This window comes from Canis lupus, chromosome 10 (assembly GCF_003254725.2).
Source record: "Canis lupus dingo isolate Sandy chromosome 10, ASM325472v2, whole genome shotgun sequence".
Classification (NCBI taxonomy): Eukaryota; Metazoa; Chordata; class Mammalia; order Carnivora; family Canidae; genus Canis; species Canis lupus.
This window is the reverse complement of record NC_064252.1, coordinates 67242656-67267170: the sequence shown is the minus strand read 5'-3', so window position 1 is coordinate 67267170 and position 24515 is coordinate 67242656.

The following is a 24515-nucleotide window of genomic DNA, read 5'->3' as shown; positions in this document are numbered from 1 at the left end:
CTGCGAGGCTGCCGGGATTATCTTGGGGCCAAAAGTCGAGCAATCAGTGTCTGGGGGTCTGCACAACCATGACCGTCTCCCAGCAGGTGCTGTTACCAGGTGGTGCAGTGCTGCTGCCTCCACGATGTCCCGCTTCCCCCCTGGGGACAAACGACGTCCAGGCAGCTTCCTCAGGCTGGAGAGTGCTGGGGCGGTGGGGCGTATTGCCCTGGGGACGCGGCCTTCCAGCGGGTCCTTCTCAGCCTTCGTGAAGTTTCTAGTCCTTGAGGCCTCAGGCTCACAGAGCTCGCATCCGGAGGGTTAGGTGTCTGTGAGTCTGCCCCAGCTCATCCTCCCAGATCTTCGTGAGGCCTGAAGTCAAGCACCAAGTCTTTCCAGGCTGAGAGAGCCTTGCTCCTGAAGAGAAAGTTTCTCAAGAGCTGCTGCTATAAGGGGCCCTTCCAGTGCTCGCAGGGGTTGGGGGCTAAAGGCAAGCGAGATGTTTCCTTGGGGTCAGAAAGTGTGGGCAAGGAGTGGAGCGATTCCAAAGAGTAGCTGCCTCCCAGATGCTTTCCCCAGCCTTTGAGGAAGCCTGGGTGCAGCCAGAAATCTCTGCAGGGCCTGAGATCTCTCCTCAAGAATAGAAGAAGCCTGAGGAGCAGCTGCCCCCCAGGCCTGGAGCAACCCTGAAGGTCCCCTCAGCTTCCGTGAGTGCTCTTATTGAGGGAAGCATGTTTGAGAGCCATGCCGGCAGCTGGTCTCCCCCAAGAAGCCCCACTTTTCTCAGCAAAGCCAAGAGACCCAGGCGGGACTGAGGTTCCGAAGATGTCAGTAAGAGCATCCCAACCCTTGCTGCCGAACCCGGGAGGCTGACCAGTTCTCCTGCCTGGCCAAGACCCATTTCTGAGATCTCTAACCACAAAGTGGTGCTCAACAGGAGAATTTACCCAATAGCCCCAAAGCCCAGGATTGTCCGGTGGAGTCATCGCAGGGGTTGTCATAGAAAACGGTAGTCTGAGTGAATCCAACCAAAGAAACCCTGAAGTACGGGCGAGTGGTGATAGGAATAGTAACAGCTCCTCAAGTGCTCCCCAACCCACATGCCTGGTGTTGAGAATGCTTTCAGAGTTTCAAGAGACTCCCTTCCTGGAAGAAGCCCAAAAGGGAGAAAGCACAGAAGATGATGGTACTGCCCTTGTGCCCAACTTGATCACCCAGAGTTAGAGATGGGCACGTCCGAAGACGAGCTGTTGGGGTCTCCTGGCCACCCTGAAGACGCTCACCACAGTGTCTACTTTGGCAGAGAAGCAACTGGTCTGGACCCCATCTGCCCTGGTGGCCAAGAAGCAAGCAGCTTTCAGGAAAAGATGAGGCCATTCTAGAGTGAGAGGATGACCATGGTCAGACACCCCCGTGGGCATTCTGGGTGCCAGACCAGGCCTCCCCTACACCTCACACACCATGCTCGTGACCTTGGCCCTGCTTTCACTTGAGTTAGACCCGATAGGGAGCGACTGTCCCCCTTCTTTCATCCCAACCAGATTTTACTAAGGATATCTCAAGGGTTTTTTTTTTCCCCTTCAAGGAGACATCCCAGATGTTTAAGTCGGTGGTTCTTAATTTTTTCACATGCAGTGGTAACACCCAGAAGTTTTGTTAAAAGACACAGTTTTTGATTTGGGTCTGAGGTCGGGACCCAAATGTGAACATTTCTAGTAAGATTCCAACAGATGCTGCCCTGCTGACTCAGGGACTGCACGCCGAGAGCCACCACTTTGAGCCAATATTGGATTCACCACTTCCTGGCTAATAACCACAATTATTATGCTAACTATTCCCCAACACCGCGTCTATGGACCATCTGCATCAGAATCACATGTACACTTTTTCTAAAAAGCAAATTTCTGGAGGGTATTATGCTGAGTGAAATAAGTCAATCGGAGGACATTCATCATACGGTTTCACTCATACGTGGAATATAAGAAATAGTGAAAGAGATTTTAAGGGAAAGGAGGGGAACTGAGTGGGAAAGATTAGAGAGGGAGGCAAACAATGAGAGACTCCTAACTCTGGGAAACAAAGGATTGTGGAAGGGTAACTGGGTGACGGCACTAAGGAGGGCACACGATGAGATGACCACTGGGAGTTATACTATATGTAGGCAAATTGCATTTAAATTTTAAAAATGTAAAAAAAAAATTTAAAAAAGCACAAATTTCTATTTCCCCACTCATGACCTACTGAGTCAAACTCCTAGTGAGGGATGAAGCCTAGGAATCTGAATGTTTATCAAGTTCTTTTCAGTGATTCTGATGCACTAGAAAATTTGAGCATTACCGGTGTGCCTTAAATATTAGATGAAAATATTATTTTATACTGTTATTCCACGCTTTGTAACGGATGCTTCCATAATGACAATATGGGCAAGAAGCAGTTCTCCTTGACGTTTCTCAAGGGGAAATCCCATCTCTTGTAGGGCAGGACAGAGCCCAAGCCAAGCAGAGAAGAATACTATCACAGGTGACAAATGGCTCACAGATTGGAGGTGAAAGGAATCCTCTTGCCTGAAATTCTATGAAAAATACGTTGAGTGGATGTGTAGTTTTGCAGAGATCCAAAGGGAACTGAACACCGTTCAGGTTGTCTCTTTCCTGTGCAGTTTGGAATTCTGTGTCACTAAGGATGCTTTGGGTTGCAAGGAGTAGACGAAGAATGCCTAAGTAGAAAAAAGAGTTATTTCATGATATAGGAAATTCAGTAGGTCAACACTCCCAACGATACCAATGGTCTCCCTCTGTCCACCGGACAGCTCTCCCTTCCTGGGTATAAACTGGCTGCAGGATCCCAAGAATTATGTATAGACAATGTCCTATCCAGAGGAGAAAAGTACTTCCTAGTGTATATAGTTTTATTAGCAAAAAATATATCTATTTTCCAGCAGTCCCTCAGCATACTTCCCTCACGGTCCCATGGGCCAGGCAGGGGTCACATAGCAATGCCTACACCAATCACACGTTAACGCTCCATTACTAGGAACTGTGGAAACCTTCATTTTACAGAGGAGGGATTGACCTCTAGATGGATTCCAACACTTTGCCAAAGTGTATGGGGGACGCAGGCTGGAAACCACGAGTGTGTGCTCCAAGGAGGTATCCGTAGTCATCCCTGGCTCTGGACGGGTTTGGAAACGTGGAAAATAGGCAGCAGTATGTTTAGCAGAGATCCAAGATGACAGGGATTAAGGTGGAATCTGGGAATCATAGAATTAGGGAAAAAAAACAGAAGAGAGGTTCTTGCAATAGGATTAGATTTGTCAGATAAAAATACAGGACAGGGAGCCTGAGTCGCTTAAGCATCTGCCTTCGGCTCAGGTCAAGATCCCAGGGCGCTGGGGTGGAGCCTCGAGGTTGGGCTCCCTGCTCGGAGGGGAGCCTGCTTCTTCCTCTCCCTCTGCCGCTCCCCCAGCTCACGCTCTCTCTCTTGCTCTGCTGTTCCTGTCTCTCTCTCTCTTTCTCAAAGAAAAATAAAATCTAAAAAACAAAACAAAACAAAAAAAACCCATAGGACACCCAGTGAAATTTGAACAGATAAAAAACAAGTAATGTTCCAGTAAAACTAGGTCCCAAATGTTGCCTGGGCCCTACTTAATACTAAGGAAATTATTTGTGATTATCTAAAATTCAGGTATCACTGGGTGTCCCATATTTTTATTTGTTAAATCTGGCAATCCTAGATGGCATGAATGGTGGCTGGGTGGGATAGGTGGGTGGATGGGGGAGACAGACAGACAGTTTGAGGGACAGAACTCTTAGGGGTAATGCTTCAACTACAAAGGGGTGCGTGCATGTGTGTGTATGGGTGAGCAGGTGCGGGGTGGGGGTGGATGTTGTGTGATGTGCTTGTGTTTTAGACCCGAGAGACAAGACAGAGGCTATGGTGAGCGTCCACGGGAGATAATCCAGCCTAGAGAACAAAACATTTGCTGTCCCCGGGGCGGGGGGGGGGGGGGGGTGGGATGAGAAAATGAACATTTGTCTTGTGGTTACAGCGGTGAGTCGCCGTGTGATCCTTGGCAAATCACCCAACCTCTCTGTTGTGCAGGGTCCCGCGTTAATTCAGACAGAATCACGATATTGGCCCTTTTTGTCCTCCCACCACACAAGAAAAGTCACTGGCGCGTCGTTTGCAGATTGCAGGATTGAAAGAGGGGCCAGGGCAGGGGGTTTTTGTTGTAGTGTACCCATGAGAAGGAAGAACTTGGGAGGCTCAGGCAGGCTTGGGATTCTGTTGGGGTTCCTCGGGCAAGCGCTAAGTGAGGAGTCCGAGCTCACAGGGGTGCGCGGGGCCCCCAAGCCTCAGCCCACGTACCTGGATGTGTCCCCGTCGCTGCGGCATGGCCCTCCAACGGGATCAGCGGAAGCTAGCCAACTCAGACACCAGCTGCTTCCCTCCCGGGTTTAGCAGGCAGCCCGTTGCACGCCAGTGATGCCCCCAGATTCATTTCTTCCCAGTGCCTTCCAGTGCCACCAGCACACCACCAGCAGGGCCTGAGCTGGGAGCAAGTGCCCGTAACAGCCCGCCCGCCTCAGTGGCCGCCTTCGCACCAAGTCCCCAGGTGAAGGGGGTCTCTCGTGATCCCGGAGGTGAGAGGCCCATTCAGTGGAACGCTGCTGATGGGACCGGCGCAGGCCAGGCCCAGGCCCGGTGGGGGGCAGCAGGGCCAGCCATGTCGCCCGCCCCCCCCAGGGGATCAGAGGGCCAAGTGGGATGCCAGTGTGGGGCCGATGGAGGAGCAGAAGGTGGTGGGACCAGGCGCCGCTGGTCACCCTCTGCTGCAGGACAGCGGCCAGTCGGGGGACCTCAGTTCAGGAGCCACTCGTGCCTCCCGGGCACGCACAGGCCCCACGGACAGCCAGCGGCTCATTGCATCCTCATTGGGCCCACAAGGCGGTTGAAGCCCATGAGGATGAAATGACTCAGCCGAGCACCGTGACGGGCACCAGGCAAGGTCGGACCCGCCGGAAGCAGGGCCAGGCCCTGTGCCCCAAGCCCACGGTGTTGGCCACATGCTGTCATTTAGCTCCTACCTACCTGGCCTTCTTCCTTAAGGTGCCAGCTGGCCACCTTCTCAGCACCGGCCTCCCCTTTGGGGTGATGGGAGGAGGCAAAGCAGGTAGTGTAGGACCTGGTGATTCAGTAGCAGGAAAGGAATAGAGGCAATGGGCCTTTCTGGATATTTCATCCCGGTTGTTATCTGGGAAAGCGTATTTATTTATTTATTTATTTATTTATTTATTTATTTATTTATTTTTATTTTTAAAGATTTTATTTATTTATGAGACACGCGCACACACACACACACAGAGAGAGAGAGAGAGGCAGAGACACAGGCAGAGGGAGAAGCAGGCCCCATGCAGGGAGCCCGATGTGAGACTCGATCCCAGGACCCCAGGGTCACACCCTGGGCTGAAGGTGGTGCTCAACCGCCGAGCCGCCCAGGGATCCCGGAAAGCGTATCTATTGACATCTATTCATGCATTCCTTCACTGATTCGTTAAAAAAAAAAAAGTAAATTACCCTTGTATTGGCCAGGCAGGGTGCTGGGTAGTGTGTAGTTGGCGGTGAACCACAGACAGACGCTCCCCCCTGTCCCGGCCCCGGGACCAGCGATGGGCAGGAGGAGACCAACAGGACACAGACACAAAGGCCTAAGCAGCGAAGGCCTGGTTGTGGAGACGCTGTGGAGGATGACAAGGGGGCGTTTCGGGAATAAGGCACGACACAGGGGGCCCCTCCAGCCCCCAGCAGGCGGCTCGAGGGTGGTAACGGGAAGAGGGGGGAAGGCCTTGTGTGAAGGCCCTGGCAATGGGAGGGCTGGAGCTGGAAGGAGCTGCCCAGGTGGGCTGAGGGGGCCACGGTGAGCGGGGGCGAGGGCCCTGGTGGGCAGGGGGCAAAGGCCCAGCCCGAGCCTCTCTGCCCAGCGAGAGCAGCGGGGGGACCTGCCCGGGGGGCAGCAGACGGGCAGGAGACACCCAAGGGCCCACTTCTCAAGTGTGTGACTCCAGGGGGACACGGTAGGCCTGGCACTTTCACAGGGAACTTCTCCCCCATTTGGAATTTTGCATCTGCCACTGACCCCACGGGACCCTGTCCCGCCTCCACATCTGCATCCGGGTAAGTGGCCTTCAGGTCCACGTGGGAACGGGGCAAAAACATGCCTCGGCCACCACCTCGGCTGGTCAGAGCTGTTTTCCCAATATTACTTTCCCAAACCTGTGCCATCAACTGACAGGTTTCTGACCAAGTCACGGCCACCACCTGCTAAGGCCGCTCTCTGGTGCCAATCCCGCTTTCCCCAGCGTGTTTGCTGTTTGTGGCCGAGTGAACGCCCAGTGTCAGTGCTGGGCAGCAGATCATTAGGAGTCACTGATTAACAGCTGCTGCTGTGGAAGTTCTAGAGTTTTGTTTTGTGCAACCTGAAAGGGTGCTTGCTTTATGATTTTTTAATTAGAGTGTAAATATTGCAGCCCCATAAACCTCTTGATTTATTGCTGACAGGTGTGAAAGTGTGCAGTTGCTGCCCAAGGCCCCAAATCTTCTGTTATCTCCAGCCTCTGTGTTCTCAGGCTCTCCTGGCAGCTGGCTGTTCGGGGTGCTTTCTCTGGCCGGGGGTTACGCACTGGGGCAGCAACACAGCAGGACTGGCCCATGGAGAGCTGCTTCTCTCAGTCCCTCAATATCTCCTTTGGGGCCTCTTCCTTTCCGTCATTCTTCACCTCTTCTTCTTTCCAAAAACTCTTGGTCCTCTCAGGGGTTCCTCTGAGATCCCCACCGTGGTGCCTCTGTTCCTGGTCATGCCCGTGTTCTGATTTTCCCTCCGACAGTATCCCGTGTTCTAGGGTCCGGCTTCCCTTCAACCACCAAGAAGCAGGAATTAAATTAATACTTACTTGTGGATTCATCCAGGCAACACATATTAGTGAGTGTGACTATGGTACACAGGTTATTCTGGGCGCCAGAGACAGCATCTAGCTCGTGGAAATCCTTGCCGTGACAAAGTATACCTTCTAGAAGGCTGAGATAGAAAATAGGCACGTGACTAATAAGTTAAAAAGATAAACTCCAAGATTCATAAGTGCTGTGGAGATGATACAACTGTGAGAGAAGAATTGGGAAGGTGCTTTGGCCAGAAGGGCGGGTATTGGGTTATTCTCCATCTTTCCTGAATGTGACCCCATACATCTGTTTCCTCTGGAAAACCAGTTTTATTCTTCTTGCTCTCATCCCACTATGGGCCTCTCCAGCCACATGGCCAAAAATGACCAACCCATCTCTCTTTACATAGTAATTTCATACAAGCCATGAACAAAGACCTGGGTCCTCACTCCTAAATAGTAGAGTCTGGTTGATCCAGCTTGGGTCAGGGTGCATCTCAGTGAAAATCGGCCTTGAGCAATCACCCGTGTTATCTGTGTGACCTAAGTCGCCATTGCTATGGGCAGATTGGAGTATTTATTCTAGAGAGGAAGGAGGGTACGGGCTGGGAACACCTGCAAGTAGATTCTTGCCATCTCAAGAATTACTTATGGAAAAGAAGAAAAACAAATAAATCCGTAAATAGAAGACGTGATCCTTATCTTCAAGGTGCTTGCAGTTTCAGAACTTAAGACATCGTGACACTACTGCTCAAATATAACGCAGTGGTCACTAGGGCCTCTGTTACATCAAGGACGTTAAGTGGTATGAGAGCTCTGAAAGGAGACAGTAATGTCATGATCCTTCGATGGATCAGTGGGCTAATTGGGAAAGGCTTCGGATAGAGGGTAGGTTTTAAAAACCCCAGAATGAAGGGAAGGGCAGAAACTCAGAAGCGGATTTGTTCATGGTTTTCACTCTTCCATTTAAAGAGCCAGAGACAATGTGGAGTAGTTTCCAGAAAGGGAACGAACTCGTCATCTTGTTCGCAGATGGTTGTAGTTGCTGTTTTGTGGGACTTCCCCTTCCTACACAGAGGCAGGAATCCAGGAAAGAAACAATGGAGTCTTAAACTGAGGAGATGCCGTAAGTGACATTAAAAAAAAAAAGGGGGGGATTTTTTAGAACCAACATATTCTAATAAACTGAACTAAATAATACAATTATCTATTTAACCTCAGGATTCAAAATCTGGCCATCCAGAGAAAACATCTGACATAAACCCACAGCTATTCAATGTACTTTCAAAATCCTCTAGGGAAGGAAGCCAAATTGCTTTTCAAACTATTTTGAATGTTAAGACTTCTCAATTCCTACAGTTGTGAATTACTTCGTGTCTGGGGCGATTGCTCTGATGTTGGGTAACAAAATTTACCAACCAATTTACCTGGATGGTAGTGTTTTACACACCCATGTTCCGATTATTAATAGAGCATTGTTCACTCAAACAAAGTCCCAGTTTGGACAATAAATTTAAAGTTATCACACTCCCAGGGCGCCTGGGTGGCTCAGTTGGTTAAGCATTGACCCTTGATTTTGGCGCAGGTCACGATCTCACGGTCCTGGGATGGAGCCTCGCCCCAGGCTCTGCGCTCAGCCGGACATGTGCTTGGGGTTCTCTCCCTCTCCCTCTGCCTTCTCCCTGCTAACACCTCCCCTCTCTCTAAAATAAATAAATAAATCTTTATTTTTAAAAAAGAAGGTGATCATACTCCTTGGGCAGCTAGATACAAAAATTATGCCTATTAGTTCATTATTATTTGCATTATTTCATTATTAATGAAATATTAATTAATATTAATTGCATTAATGCAATCTATTTGCATTATTTCATTATTATTTCAAATATCAAGAAATAAAACAGAACAACTTAAAAAGAAACCCACCTGAGGTAAACGTGTCTAGATGACTTGGAATTTGAGATATTGAGTCACTTGGAAGTTTCTAGGTGACTGTGGCAACTTCTTATAGACTTTTAAGGCATTATAAAATTCTTCTCGCATTACTATGCTTTCTCTTATTCTAATACTGGCAGGCAGATGGCCTGATCTTAATTCTTAAGGTTATATTCCCATAGTTAAAGAGCAAACGAGATTGCACCATGGTTTTTTGGTAAAAATGACAGTTATTACTATCTTTGTCCAGAAGACACATATTTTTGACAGCAAACTAAAGATTGAGCAGGGTATTATCAGCTTTTCAAACACTAACGTGAAAAAAATAAATGAGTAAAGGATTTGTGTGTCATTCAACAGAGTTTTAGTGTCAACCATAATGGTTCTTAGTGGAAAAATGTTTAATACCTTCTACTTAATCAACACTAAATTCCTCATAAATGACTATTTGATAAAAAGAAAGAAACGCCTAGTAGTAACTTATCCTACGATGTAGAATTGCCCCTCCAATCCCAAAGAATAAAGCAAAGCTGATTGTGAATATTCTAAGTACAGTATTAGGGTTTTGACAAAGAATAAAATCTCAAATACCAAATTGTTCAGCCAGAAACACAATTGGATAACCTTGGACAAGTTGATCCCCACTGATTATTTTTCCCTAGAAGCTTAAAGTGTGAATAAAATGTTCTGGTATTTCACTCTCTCATCGGTTTTTACATACTGGGGTTTTCAAGCTCCTCATATCCTTCTACTCTATTATCCTCCTTTATCTTTCTTGGAGTCTATTCCGGGAATTACTCATGCATAAACATTATGTGAGGAGCCTTCATCTCTACTGCTTTTTTCTAATTGTCAAATTTACAGTAAAAGGGATAATAACTATTGAGTACTGATTGATCCAGCTTTTCATAAACGCGATGGCGATTTCTAGACACAGAGAGTAATCGCAACCTAGTTTGCCGCAGACCGCCTTAGTTGACAACCAGGTGACTATCAAATTTTGTCAAAGAAATACAATCGGAGCATAGCTAATTCCCTTAATTTTGATAACAGAGGGCAGGAAAAATGAGCCTCATTGAAAATGCAAAGCTAGTCTTCAGCTGACACAATTTCTTCTCTTCATTGATTTAAACTTTGTCTCCTTTTCTTGTATCATAGGGCAGTCGTGAGGTTAGAGGTGATCGCATAGATTAATGGTCAAGAATACATGACTTAAAGTCCCACTGCCTAAGTTCCAAATCCCAGCTCTGCTCCTTGCCCACTGGGTAAACTTGGGTGGGTTTCCCATCATCGTTAGTACCGGTTTTCTTAGTTATAAAGTAAGATGTCGATAGTGCCTATCCTGGTGCATTCAATACACATTAAGCATCAACACAGAGCCAGGCATAGAGAATAACCTTAATAAAATGTTGCCCTATTGCATGAAAAAATAATTATAAGATAAACCAAGAGCTCAGATAGTCAGCTCCTGAATAATCATGGACTATGCCTTTCTCCTCCAGCAGATCTTGGTGTCTGCTGACATCCTCTCTTTAATTCATGATGCATTCTCCAGCTACAGGCTTAAAGTTCTCTATCTTTTTGGCACAGACTGAACACCATTCCCCGAGGAGGCTGTTAATTCATTCAGGCCAATGGTAGGCAATCATTATAAGCAATTCAGAGTTCCCTTTGGACTTCCTCTGGGATGAGGACACAACCGCTTCTTTATTATTTCTTGGAGAAAGGGTGACATCAACCTTTATAACGTATTAGGGTTGACCCCAAACTAGGAAGAAATATTTTCACTGAGTTACATTTCTGACCACTATTGTCATGTCAGGATTATTTCAGGCACAATCCCTTCTGGCTGGGGCGCCTGGGTGGCTCAGTGGTTGAGCGTCCACCTTTGACTCAGGTCGTGATCCTGGGGTCCCGGATCAAGTCTCCCGTTGGGCTCCCTGTGAGGAGCCTGCTTGTCCCTCTGCCTGTGTCTCTGCCTCTCTCTGTCTCTCATGAATAAATAAATAAAATCTTAAAAACAAACAAACAAAAAACCAAAAACAATCCCTTCTGATTTACCTTACCATGTATCTACCAGACTAGACTGGTTCACGTACAATGTTTATTCAAGTTGCACGTTCCAGGGTTACCTTTCGAAGGTGTTCTTTCAATTTATTCAAGTGCCTTTGCTAACTCAGGTATATACAGGTAACTAATTTTTAAATGCAAGACTGTTTATAGCAGTTTTAATAATGATTACCAATAATGAAAAAAAGCGTATAACCCATCAGCAGAAAAATGGGCAATTAAATATATTTATATATTTAAACATATAAATAAATATAAATATATTTAATATATTTATATATTTCTCTAAAGGAATACCCTTTAACAAAAAAAAGAATAGAATAAAATATTTGTGATTGTAACAACCTATATGAATCTGTTTTGAATATTTATTAATTTATTTGAGAGAGAGAGCATGAGCAGGAGGGGCAGAAGGAGAAGAAGAGAGAATCTCAAGCAGACTCCGTACTCAGCACGGATCTCAAGATCCTGAGATCACAACCTGAACTGAAACCAAGAGGTGGACGCTTATCCGACTCCACCCCCCAGGTGCCCCACCACCTAGATGAATCTTAAAAGCATTCTGCTGATTTAAAGAAGTCTGACAGAAAAGGGTATATATTGTGTAATTCCATTTATCTGATGTTCCCAAACAGACAAAATAGTTTGTAGTCTTTTTAATTTTTATTTATTTTTAGTTTTTTCATTTGAGTATAGTTGGCACCCAATGTCTACCTTATAAGAATAAGAATAATCCCTTATTATAAGTACTCTTCTCTAAAATCCCACTGAATGCCTCTCTGAACAGCCAGATATCCATGTTCCTCATGAGAAAGGCCAGTTTTATAGGTAATTCAGGAAAGGCTTTAGTGGTCATTGCCTTCCACAAAACAGTGTTGTGATCGAAGTATCTATCTGTTGTTCTTTTTCACAAAGTCTACCGAAAATTCCTTCAAAAGCATGGCTTTGTCCATATTGTCTAGTTTGCGACAGGTCTCTTTTCTAAAGGATTTTTCCAAAGGGACTCTAGCTATTAACACAAATACTATTTTTCCCCTACTCTTTTAATTACTATTCTTTAGAACCAAGACTTTGGACCAAAACATGAATTAACGTATCTAAAAAGATTCGTTGTTAGATTGCCTCCATGAGTATCACTCACACATTGCGATCATTGAGATAATATGTAGAAGACACTGTTTTCAACATGTCTTTATTTCATAAGGAAAGGAGATAGCTGTAAAGTGACCAAGTATTTCTGTTCCATTTTCATGAAATAATTGGTAAAGAGAGACCAAAAAACATTAGAGCAAGCCTCTCAGGACTTTCTAAGTGAAAAGAAAGTTTTTTACTATTATTTTTTTTTTTTAAATCTTGCTGCTGGCTGCCAGGAAAGCCACTTGATAGGGTACAATTGCTACCAGTAATAAAATTGTGCATGAGAAATCTCCTCTTTGGCACTACACTAAGAAGAAAGTAGAGCAAGGGGGAAAAAAGTCACCTTTGTCGGACAGAAGGTTAGATGTATTAAAACAAACTCTTAATGGAGCCAAAGTGAAGACCTGTATCATGTCCAAAATTTCTGGTGGGAAAGCTTCAGCAGCAATGAACTATTTCCCAAATGGGATAATTATGGCACAATGCAGTATTCCACATTAGAAGCAATGCCGTTTTCTGGTAGACCCAGAAAGACCTGGGAATATTCTTCACACCAACTCAAAGTGGTTACGGTTTATATTTGTTTGTTTGCTTTAAATGCTTAATGCACTCCATCAACCTGTAATTTCTTAGGAAGAAAGAGGTGCAGGGTCTGAGCAGTTAATTAAATATGATGGATAAGTTTGCCTCAATATCCCGAATTGAATTTATCAGAAGTTCATGTCTTTTCCTTTTTTTACTTGACTGCAGACCATGAAAAATATCATAATTCAGGGGATTATTTTTATGCATTTCATTAAAATAAACTAAAACCACTCACTATTCCTACCTTTTTACTTCTCATGCATTGGACAAATCCTTTGAGTTTATTTTCAATCCCTAACTCGGTTTTGAATTTCCTCCCGTCAAGGTTATCAGGCTCATCTATAGGCCAAAAAAGTTCTAATCCTAGCCTACATCTCAGAGGCATTCAGCATGTCTGATCATTCCTTCCTTCTGTCAATCTGTTCCTTTCATCCTGTCTGACTCTACTTTTTTTCTGGTTTCCATTCAATTGATCAGATTGCTCTAATTCAAGCTCCTTTTCTGGGTCCTCCTCTACTTCTTCGAAGTGGTTCATTGCCCCAGGATCAATCTTGGCCCCCATTCTTCTTTATCTATCCTAAGTCCGTAGGTAAATTCATCCAATTCCATGACTTTATCTACATGCTATTACTCTCAGCTTTAGTTTACAGATCTGACCACTCCCTTGGGTACCAGTCTCACATATCCAACTGCCTCCTTGACATCTCCAGTTTTATGTTAATGGGAATCTCATCTTTGACATTTTTTTGACATATCTCGATTCCTTCATTCCAACTCACCACTTAACACACTTTCACACTGTACCTCTCCAAACATGTTTCTGTCCTCAGTCTTCCTCATTTCAGCGAAGAGTGTACCATCCTTTAAGTGGCTCAAATCAAAGCCTTAAGAGTTTTATTTAAGTCTTACCATATCCTCCTCAACAATTTGGCTCAATTATCCTAATGCAAAACACCATCGTGTCTTTTCTAATTCTGTAATAGCCTCTCAAATGGTCCCCTTGTTTTTATCTTACTCTGCACACAACATCCAAAGTGATATATTTTAATGTAACTCAAGTAACATTACTTTTCTGCGTAAAATCTTGCTGTGCCTTTGGTCCCCCTTAGAGTAAAATCCAAACAGTTCATTGTAGCCTACAGAGCTTTGCATAATATGACCTGTGTCAACTCTCCTCCCTCACCTCATGCTGTGAACTACCCCATTTATTCTATTGTAATCGCAGTTATTTTCCCTCTTCCTTGAACATATGGAGTTCATTCATGCCTCGGAGCCTTTGCACTTACACTTCCCTTTGCTTCTTTCCATGGCTGCTTCTTGCTTCTTCAGATCTCAACATGAACACTATTTTGTAATTTAGTCAAGTCCACTCCATTCCCTCCATCCTATCAGAATAATGATTTCCTCTGAGAAGGTGAGAGCACAGATTGCCTAGAAAGGTGTATGAGGGAACTTTATAGGTAATGAGCCCGAATCGTCAGATTTGTTTATTTGTCAACACTTGGTGAAGATTTGTGCTTTCATTGAATGTAAAATTTAATTTCAAAAGGAAAATATAAAAAATAAATATACAACTCTAATTATTGCTGTAAATACTGAGGTGCATAGGAAAAGATGTACTGATGTCTGCACTTTACTCAGAACACTTCAAAATCTACCGTATAATGATAGATGGAAAAGAATGTAGAGATGAAAAATATATGTGATAAAGCAGATATAGTACAATGTTAATGGTAGAATCTAGACAGTGGGTATATAAATTTTTTAATGATAAAATTCATCTTTGCTATGTGTTTGAAAATGTTATAATAAAATCTTTGAAAATTATTTTTTTTTAAAAATCTAAAGATAACTAAAAATGATTGGATCTGATACAATAGTTCAAAAAGCACTAGATATTGCATAAATATGCCAACAGAGCTATCCCATATCCCAGAAAACTAACTAGAAAATATAATGGAAAATTAAGATTCAATTCATAATAGCAACACAACTATAAGATTCAAGTTGTAATAGCAACAAAATCTGTAAGACAATTCATAATAGTAAGAAAAGAAAAGCAATGACATACATAGGAATATATTTGACAATGTGTGAGAACAATATGAAAAAATTGTAACACCTTCCTGAACTGCATAAAAACTGACCTGACATCTCATATATCTCAGTGTAAAATGAGTGATATCACAAATATTATAGGATGTAAAAAAAAAAAATATATATATATATATATAATAAGATGTAAATGTTAGCCAAGCTACTATAAATTCAGTGAAATTTCAATGAAGAAACCTAATGGAAACATTTACTAACATGAAAAATCAACTCCAAAGTATATTTGAAGAAGCAGATAGATAAGAATAGTCCAAAAAATTGGAATAAAAATTAAAATGAGAGGGAGAACATTCTGGGACGTTAAAATAAATCATAGCATTTTCAGGATTAAAATAATGTTGATTAACCAAATAGATCAATGGGACAAAATAGGGGGCCCAGAAAGGGACCCATATAAATGCAGCAATTTAATATGTCATAAAGAAGTCATTTTAAATCAGGAGGTGTTGGCACAGTCACATATATATATGAAGAATATAATAATGTTCAATCTCTATAATGCACTCTGGGTGTAATAAATTCCTAAAAAAAAAACATAGTACAGAATACTAAACTTGCCAGAAGAAAATAAAGATTTTATATTATTGTTGTGGGTTATATCTTCCTCAAGAAAACAACAAGATCCTAAGCCATAAAAGATAAAGTTGACAGATTAGACCACATACAAAGTAAAAATATCTATAAATAAGTATACATTATAAATAAGGTTAAAAACAAAGCATACAGTGAGAAAATTAATTGTGACATAGACATATATGTAATATAAATAAGGAATAGAGCTATTACATATGTGACCCGGTTTAATCCCTGATATTTTAGGAGTTTTTAAAAATAAGTAATGAACAGGAAAAGATGCTATTTCATTAGATAATCAGAAAAATACACATTGGGACAATAGATTATCTCGTTTTTGTTAGTTTTAGTCCATAAATGATGAAAATAAGATTTAAATGGGATTTGATAACAAACAGTGTTAGGATAAGTGTGGGGGAAATTTTTCATACATTGGTGGTAGGAGTTTAAAAGAGTTCCAGAAGGATATTTTGGAGTTCTATTAAATAGTAAAGTATTCTTTTAATCATACACTCCAAGTTTAGTCATACATCTTTATATAAACGTAAGTACATAAAGATTAATGTCCAAGTGTATATATGGAGTGTCTAATAATACCAAAAATTGAAAACAATCTATGTTTGCAACTGTCAGAAATGGTTAAATAAATGGTACATTCACACTATGAAATACTATGTACAAATTAAAAGTTTATATACTGATATGGAAATAAATCCATTATTATTGAGTGAAAAATAAATAAGTTGTGAAACAATATGTATCTGGCTGTTTATATTTGTTTAAAAAATGATATACTTCTTAAATGTGTAGAACATGACCCAGAAATACAAAAACTAAAGTCTCAACAGGGATTGAGAAGAAATAGCGTGCTATGTACTTCTGAGAAAATGTATTTTCAAAAAACAAATTCAAATGCAAAAAAGGAAGAAAGGAAAAGGGAAGAGAGAAAAAAGGAAAGAAAAAAGAAAAAGAGAAGGAACACAGTGCTTTGCGGAGAGGAGGAGAACTAGCAGAAATGAGAAAGATCTGGAGAATGAGAGATAAGGGAGCAGAGACAGTGAGTAATGAGGTGTGCGGGGGCCAAACCTTCCCAGCCATCATGCTTGGACCCTGGACGGAGGGCCCTCAACTCCACACGGAAGAGGGGCCTGCAGATCACAAACACACACCTATGAAATATGTTCAGGAGCTCGTGAGTGTGCTATCGCCCAGGATCCAATGTCCAGCACTACCTGGGCATGACCCTCTACAACCACCACAGTTGAAGCCCCAGGGGTGTGTGGGGCGGGGAGGTGGGGGGGGGAGAAACACTCCTTGTGTCTCTTATGTCTTTAAAACAAAAGGCAGTCTCATCTGAATGCTAAGAAGGTTTGTGGGTGGTGCTGTTGCTGACTTCAGAGACAGACACCACATCAAGTGCAAGGACTATTTAAGCAACTAAAGCCTTTAGTGAGAGAGGAGACAAATTAATTAACTTGTCAAATCCTTCCTCCAAGATAGCATGAATGCAATAGATTCTCAAATAGCAAAGTATTATTTCCACGTATCCCATTTTGTTTGCTTCTCTTTGTTTTCCGATTTCTAAGTCCTCCCATACTTATGGTATGGGAATAATAGTGCAGTATTTTTTTTATAAATTTATATTTTTTGGTGTTCAATTTGCCAACATATAGAGTAACACCCAGTGCTCATCGCATCAAGTGCCTCCCTCAGTGCCCGTCACCCAGTCACCCCCACCCCCCGGCCCACCTCCCCTTCCACCACTCCTAGTTCGTTTCTCATATTTGCAAGAACTGTACATAATGGCTGCAGGAACATTTTTCAGCACAAAACAATTCACAATTTTCTTAAATGTGTGTGAACACGTGTCTGTGTGTGCAGGTATATGTAACTACATGGTACATGCATGAAATATAATATCAGTTCCTTCTATTAGTGTATAAATCTAGATATTATTTTAAGAGGCGGTGAAAATTACAACATAAGTTAATAACTTGTATGAGGAAGCTACAATAATTTATAATGATCTTTTTATAATGCTAATTTATCATAAGCAGTTCATTTAAATATTCAATCCTTATCTATAAAATTCTTCTAAGTGTTGATTCAAAAATTTTATTGGCAATTCAAGATGCTACTCCTGCAGCGGAGTGAAATTTCTAAAACTGAAATTAATAAAAGGCTCTAATAACTTCAGTGAGACAAGAGTTTGTCAAATTTGGCATTATTGTCAGTTGTACATAAATTATGCAAAAAATCTTGATATAGTAACACAATCAGTGATTTTGCTGAAATGAAGGTAAGAAATACATTTTATGGAAAATATGTAATAATTTATGAATCATTTATGTCTCAATATTATTACCCATCCAACATCATTGGTCTATCATTAGAATACTAAGACCCATGCAATAATTGAACACAGTAGTTTTTCATATTTTGCCAACTTTCACTGATATAAAAAACATTAACCTTATTCTTTACTTTTTGTTATTATAAATGAACATATGTCAAGGTTCAAGAGGTTCGAGAAGGAAATATTTTTTTTTATTTTTAATTGGAGTTCAATTTGCCAACGTATAGCATAACACCCAGTGCTCATCCCATCAAGTGCCCCCTCAGTGCCCGTCACCCAGTCACCCCCACTCCCCGCCCACCTCCCTTTCCACCACCCCTTGTTCGTTTCCCAGAGTTAGGAGTTTCTCATGTTCTGTCTCACTCTCTGATATTTCCCACTCATTTTCTCGAGAAGAAAATATAGCTTATTTAACAGTTTGTTGACTTGATTTGAATCCTTTAAATATTTAGTCATAACGTCCATGGTCCTTCATCTATACTCTTACCCAGGCCTGCAAATTTTAGGTACGGACCTGTAGCTATCTTCTTCACAATTTAAGCCCTCTAGACAGCCTTGGTCCTGCTCCCTGGCACTCTGTACTTGGGAAACATTGCACATAGCGCACCCACCTATAAATCTCGTACGGAACTTCTCTCTCCTCTTTGCAGATTGGGCCCTTGCTTTCTTGGTGGTTTTAGCCTCCCAACCTCTTTGAGGTAAGAGAATCCCATGTGGAGATCTTGGTCCTCCTTAGCATCTGTAGGATACCTAACTTCCTAATGAGGCCACTTCAAATGTTTCTGTTTTCCAAGCACACTACCTGCTGCCACAACATGGGTGTACAGACAAGTGGCCCACAGGGCGCAGGGGTGGGGGTGTGGTGATGAGGTTCTCTCTTCCTTACCGATGTGAATACACAGCACTGTCTCTGTGCTGGAACAATGTCAGAATTGGGAGCCAGACTCATTCGATAGATTCAAGCACTGGTTCTACTCTACGTGCTGGTATCCCTAGAAAGACCGTTGTCTTTGGTTTTTCATTTATAAAGTGAAGGGAGGAGGTGGAAAGGGAATTGGATGATTTCTCCTAAACCCAACTTCTTGTGGAACGATATGTCAATTCCATACTTCTGCTGGGAAGTAATTGGGAGGGGGACAAATTGAAACCCTACCACTATCACTGAGAAAGGGGTGAGGAAGTTAGGCATTCGGGGAAACAATGGACTGGATGATTTACAATCCAAACCCCTAAGGTTACCGTCTTCACTGCTGAAATGTACAGGCGTGACCAGAGGGTGACATTAAAGGCAGATGAAATCCTTTGAGAAAATAACTGGGGGCTCCTCTTCTGGCTCCAGATTTACTACAAAAGAAGTTGAGCTGTTTTCCCCTTCAGGTCCCCAAAAAGATCAATAGAAATTTGTATTCTGGATATCTGGATTTTTTTTTCTGAGAAAAAATTAATAGGCTGCTATTTTTATGGCCTAGCATCACTTTTAAAAACCTGTTTTCCAAAGGTGGTAACTCTTCCAAGCTCTTCTGCAACGTGATTGCTTTAACTATAGACTGTGGTGGATATAACACTGTGCGTCTTTCACGTGTAGCACCTACCTGGCCCGGCTCCTGATTCACTAGTCAGCCTCGTGCCTCTTGGAATACTCAGTCTTACTCTCTTTTGGAACAAAGCTGCCATGCCTTAAGGCAAGACTCAATGGAATATAAAAAAAAAATTAAAGAAATAGTATTTACTAACTTAATATTTTAAAAAATTAAAGTAATATTATCTACACCTTAATAGTATAATGAATTTAAACATAGCAATAGATGCATAATTTTATGTGTTGCCTCATACAATGTGTGTTATGCAGTTTATATGCAGTTTTATTAGGATATGGTCTTGGACAAATTCATAGATGACAGTCCCATGATGAACTGAGTAAAATTCATGTTCAAATTTTTAGATTAAATGCTTTTTAAAAAAATAACCATAATTTTCCACAACTTATTACTTAGTGTCAAAAAGAATCTACCTAAGATGGGACGAATCCAATCTTTCTTCCCCAAATTTGTCACCTGACTCACATGTTGCTGGTCCCAAGTGAATTTGAGCCTCCTAGCACTCTTGCTTGACTCCCAAATCGATTTTTGATGAAAATGGTGGTTCTTCTCTCTCCAGTTCGACCTCTCAGACCTGCCCTGATAGGATAAAGCATACAGGCAAATACTATGTTAGTCTCAAGAAGGCAGGGGGCTCTATATCAGCACAATAATGTGGGAATAGGAAGTCCAGGCTGGTGATTGCTGAAAATGGGTGAGGTGGGGCTCAAGAGCTGACCAAGCACGCTTCACTTGCAGAATGAGCCTTTGTTTTCACTTGCTGAAGGCAGAGCCTGGGATAGTTGGGTCTGACTCCCCGCTTCCTGTCCGCCCCACAGTTTTGCCAAAGGCAAGGCTTACTGGGAGAAAAACTGGCTGAAGCTCACAATGGAAAAAAAAAAAAAAAAAAAAAGATAAAAAGAAAAGAATGAGAGTTCATCACAGGGGAATGTACCTGAAGCTTGTCATTCAAGGATAATTAGACCTTGGTGAGAGGAATGAAAGGCAGTATCCTTATCAGACAGCTGTGGGGTTTTGTGTTTTTGGGTTTTTTCCAGTAGAATTTGGTTTAGGGGGAAAATGTGACCTCTCAAAACTAATACCAACTCTGCTGGCATCTCTTTCAAATACATAAATACCAAAACTAAGAGAAAAGACCCCAGGGTAGAAAAAAAAATGCATGCCATGTCATAGGAGATTATTTCCTTTTCATTTGTAAGAGGTCAGACGTGATTAATATCTGTCCTAACCCCAAAAGGAAAAGCGTTAAGTTAGGGCTCTCCTAATTCTCCTGGTCTTACCTGAGCTAAACAACTCCTCTGATGGACACTGATAAAGCCAGAATAACATTTCCCCGGAATGTGAACCATTTTTGCTCACAGCTAAAAACCATATGAAAGCTGGCATAAGTGGAAGAACAGTATATCCTTTAAGATGGTGACAAGGTTAGGTTTACGTTAGGGTCTCATCCTCTTGCCTGAGGGGAAGAAAGGGAAGAAGGAGAGACGATAGGGGAAATTTATCTGATTCCACTGAGGCCTTCGCTAAAAATTCGATTCTTCAGATTTTTTTAATATGTGCTTACTTTTGTTCTCTGGATATTGGAATGTGCTCAATGTTGTATGAACATTCTTTGATGTTTCATGAAATCATGGTGACCTGGGACTGGTCCCGATCTCAATTCATTTGCAAGGCTAGCAATGCACTTTATTGTGAAAATGTTCTGTTACTTTTATTGTTCTCATGGCTATATCTTTTTACAGACTGGAGAATTTTATTTTATCCTCACCTCTCCATACACACACATGCACACACAGAGTCAACCCCGGTAGGGTCTGTGGGATATCCAAAGAACTGAACGGGAAAGTGAAAAAAAAAAATCTCTGGGAAATATCCTACGGTAAACGGATATGAACAGCAATTATGATACCGTAATGAAAATAGTTTCAAAAACAAGTGTTACCTCTCTTTCCCCTTGTATTTGTGCAGACATTATATCATTCTTGGGCGGTCATTAGCGCTGGCGGCTTTCTCTAATTGACTCCTGCCATCTAGGCTCTATAGCTTAAAACTGATCTATCGAGCCAAGGGGTCGATACAAAGAAGTCTCAGTCCTAGACTGAGCAATTTCTAGATGAGTATTATTTATCTAAAAGTAATTTTAAAAACTCTTTAAGTTATAAGAGAGTCATTTACTTACAGAGTATTTTATAATATACTGTGCCACACTGTGTATCATCAGCTTGGAACCTTACTGGTAGTGTCTAAATCCCAGATGTTACTAGATAGATAACCTTGAGCAAGACATTTAAAACCTCTCTATGGATCAGTTTTCTCACCTGGAGACTGGGGATGATGATAACAGTACTAACCTCACGTATATATTAAAATAATTAATACGTGTTAAGCACTTAGAGCTGTGTCTGGAATGTACCCAGTGCTGTGCAAATAAAAATTGTACCTACCTAACAGTATTAGATATACTTTTATACTCTTATAATATATATACTCTTATATATAGAGTATATATATTAGAGTATAATAAATATACTCTTATAAGTGCTAAGAACAGTGCCCGGCATGTAGTAAATACTACACGTACTTACCAACATTGCACAAATTAGAAAACACATCTTCCGCAAACCATACATTGCATTGCTATTAGGAAAGGGAGGGTACAAAAAAAAAATGAGTAAGGACAGGAAATCAACCTTTATTTTGCACTTACTGTATTCCAGGCACCTCATTGTGCACCATTTATATTGTCTCGGCCAATTGTCACTAGATCCAAATCAGTAGAACTATCGCAATTTTTACGTAAGAGGAGATGAGACTCAGAAAGGTGAGTGGTATAAGATGAACCATAGACGTACGGAGAAAACAAAGCCCAGAGAACTCAGGTTTGTCAGACATCAAAATTCAAACTTACTCAGCTCGATTTCACCATCCTGCGTGGTTTTAGGCCCTCAAGGAGCTAGCGATTAAATGAGGTAGATAAATACATGTAAGTAATTATGGGCACATGGGACATTGACAAATAGCTGAACAAAAGTAGAAGGAGAATGCGAGCAGAGCAAAGCAAGAGGCCTCTGGTTAGAGAAAATGGGGGTGAGGGGGGTGGGGCTTTAGAAAAAAAAGATGCCAATTGTTCTCAATGCCAGGGAAAAGAGAGAGAATATTCTTCCGAGGACAATGACCACTGGCTACAGAGCTTGCTTGGCTTTGAGCATTAGATCCCACAAAGAGCAGGAGGTAGTGAGAAATATGGGAGGTTCAAAAAATTACATGTAGGCACGGGGGGCGGGCAGGGTGAAGGAAGAAGACAAGGAAAATATCATTGTGGAAAATACACCCATAACATTTTTCCTTAGAATCCTTACATATGAATATATTTTAAGCCTTGGAGGTGCGTGCAGAACTCAGACTCACTGGCCATCTTTACGGAAGTGCTACTTGCCTCTTGGCCCACTGTACCCCGATGACTTTGCTGGGTTCCCCAAATTGGCTGTAGTTCTCAGTTGAAGCCCCAAGACAGCATGGCCTTTCACCCCACCTGCCAAGTCCTGTCCCAGCTGAGATACTCCCCACTTCTGAACACAGATGAAATATCACTTTGAGAGGCTTGGGGTCTGTCTGGTTGTGTCCTAGGTTGTGAAGAACATGACCCAGAGGCGCGGGGAGGTGGCTTTCCAGAGTAAACTTGGACCAATGAATAACGGAAAGTTGTGGGGGAGGGAGGCAAGTCAGTTTCCTTTATTTTCTTCCCTCCAGGGTCTATTCTGAGGTTCAGTTTCTTCTGAATGCCTAGCAGACATGCTGAGGAGCCTGCTGTGTCTCATGGCAGCTCACTGGGAAGCAGACGTCAACTCAATTACTCATAGCATTGCATTGCTTTGCATCTTTCCTTGCTTTGCTTCTCTGGCTCCCTCTCCTTCACCGTGGGCTTCTGCCTCTCGTATATAAGGGATATAAGCACTTTAATCCTTGCCTCAAGCTCTGCCTCCTAAGGGACTGGGGTTAAGGCAAGAACTATGTGTTTTCCTATAAGTCTGTATATTTATCTATCCTTCAGTCTCCAGCACTTCTTACCAAACTCTGAAAATCCTGAAAAACTTTATAAGGAGTTTATTAAAATTCAGCACTTTAGACCAAACCAGAGTTCTCTGGAGCTTTCATGTACCATTTGATTCAAAAGTCTGGTTAAAGGTACAGAGTTCACCTTTGAGGATGCTACTACTGTTCTTTTTTTTATTATTATTATTTTACTTAAACTCAATTTAGTTCCCATATACTATAGTATTAGTTTCAGGAGTAGAATTTAGGGATTTATCAGTTGCTCATTACATCATGTGCTCATTACATCACGTGCCCTCCTGAATGCCCATCACCCAGTTATCCCGTCCCCCTCACCCATCTCCCCTCCAGCGACCCTCAGTTTGTTTCCTAGGGTTCAGCATCTCTTATAGCTTGCCCCCTCTCTATTTTCATATTATTTTATTTTTCCTTCCGTTCCCCTATGTTCATCTGTTTTATTTATTAAATTCTGCATATGCATGAAATTATATGGTATTTGTCTTTCTCTGATTGACTTATTATTCTAAGTAAAATAAGTTTTGCCTCTAGTTCCATCCGTGTCATTGCAAATAGCAAGATTTCATTCTTTTTGATGGTTGAGTAATTATATTAAATGTATTATATATAGTATATGTTATACATAGATTCCCTTATGGGCATATATGGGTAAAGAAAAAATATATATGGGTAAGCCCATATATATTAATCCACATCTTCTTTACCCATTCATCTGTTGATGGAAATCTTGGCTCTTTCCATATTTTGGTCATTGTCGACATTGCTGCTATAAACATTGGAGTGCAAGTGCCCTTCAAATCCCTATGTTTGCATCCTTTGGATAAATACCTAGTAGTGCAATCGTTGTGCTATAGGCTAGTACCATTCTTGAAAAGAGCCATAGTTAACTCCCTGCTATTAGTTTTGTTAGTGCTTCCAATAGTTAGATACTACACATAAATTCACAGATTTATTCACTCATTAGCTAAATTCTTTCCATGTTCTACAACTACACTAAGTAGTTGTAGGTATTGCATCTTGAGGTAAGTATTGAGGTAGACACGTGTGTGTGTGTGTGTGTGTGTGCGCGTGCACATGCTTACTCATATACCAACCCAAGGGAATTCATAATCAGACAAGACTAAAAACAAAACATCACATTCAGAGTCTACATATAGACCA